Raw genomic sequence first — 1,728 nt, 5'->3', positions numbered from 1 at the left:
TATATTCTTTTACCAAGAGACCTTGAGTAAGTGTATATTTTAATCACTGTATTTGTTGGTCCTTTGTGTAACTTGTTCTACTGCTCACTTAAACTCTTGAGATAAGTCTGGCTACTCAGCCATCGCTACCACTTTACTGTGTAGTACAGGCTTGTACCAAAGGTGAAATTGTGCTTACACTTGTAGTCCTGATTGCATGTAGTGGTCCCAAAGGGTACTGCATGTGATTCTGCCTAACAGCAGGGTGCCATTTCACCTGAGAGAACACGTGGAACAAGAGCTTGACAACCTGATCCGACTCGACATCATAGAGAAGGTGGAAGGTCCGACTCCGTGGGTCTCTCCGCAAGAAAACCCAAGCAGCCAGACGCCATACGCATCTGTGTGGATATGCACCTCACGAACAGAGCAATCCAGCGGGAGCGACACATTATACCCACCCTGGACGATATACTGGCAGATCTACAGGGTGCACAGTACTTTTCCAAATTGGACCTCTGCGCTGGATACCACCAGCCTGAATTGGATCCAGAGTTGCGGTATATTACGACCTTCAGCACACACAAAGGTCTATACAGGTACAAACGCCTGAGCTTCGGGGTGTCCTCGGCCGCAGAGGTCTTCCAAAATTCCATCAGAGGGGCGCTGGCGGGACTACAAGGAGCAATTAATATCAGCGACGACATCATGGTATACGTGAGGTCTGAGCAGGAGAATCTAGAGAGGCTAGAAGACGTACTGCAGCGCATCCAACATCTTGGACTCACGCTTCACTGAGACAAGTGCGCTCTGATGCAGAAAAAAATCGAGTTCTTTGGATTTGTGTTCCAAGAGGGTGGCATATCCCCTGACCCGGAAAAGGTGAGAGGCATCAAGGAAGCCAGCCCCCCGATAAATTTTTCAGAGGTGCGCAGCTTTCTGGACATGGCAACATATTGTGGCCAGTTTATACGAAACCTGGCAACCCTTGCCGAACCGCTCTGAAGCCCAACGAAAAAGGAGTGTGCATGGAGATGGACAGCGCTTGAACAGAGCGCGTTCGACGAGATCAAGGGAGCCCTGACAGCAGAAGACACTATGGCGTTCTTCAATCCGGAAAAGGATTCAGAGATAATAGTCGACGCCAGCCCATTCGGTTTGGGGGCTGTCCTTATGCAGCACGATGAAAACGGTGTTTACCGTCCAGTGGCATTTGCCAGCCGAGCACTCTCAGAGACCGAGCAGGGATATTCTCAGATTGAACGGGAGGCCTTGGCGGTACTCTGGGGGTGCAGACATTACCATCTTTACATCTATGGCAAACCGGTGAAAGTCATCACGGACCACAAACCCCTGATCCCGATCATGACCGGATCCTCCGCCAAGCCGCCAGCGAGAATTGAGAATTGGCTTCTTGCCCTCCAGGAATACGATGTGGAACTCGCGTTCCACCCCGTGGCACCAATGCTGCTGACTATCTGTCACGCCACCCCAGCCCAAAGAAAGAGAACACGGAAGAGGTGGAGACGGCAGAATACATAAACAACATTGCCGAGGCGATGGTCCCAACCCTCATGTCACTCAACGACATTCGAAAAGGCATCAGCCGATGACGAGTGTTTCAGAATTCTCTAGACGGCTGGAAAGAGAGGGGATTGGTGAAGAGTCCTTGAGAAGTTTGAGGCACGGACCGCAGAGGCGAGAACAGCGCTCAAGCGTTTGTGGAGAGTGAGAGGGGAACTCACATTC

This window comes from Ambystoma mexicanum, chromosome 1p (genome assembly GCF_040938575.1).
Source record: "Ambystoma mexicanum isolate Mex_15411 chromosome 1p, UKY_AmexF1_1, whole genome shotgun sequence".
In the NCBI taxonomy this organism is placed as follows: Eukaryota; Metazoa; Chordata; class Amphibia; order Caudata; family Ambystomatidae; genus Ambystoma; species Ambystoma mexicanum.
The sequence above is the reverse complement of the archived record's forward strand: the minus strand, read 5'-3'. Positions refer to the sequence as shown.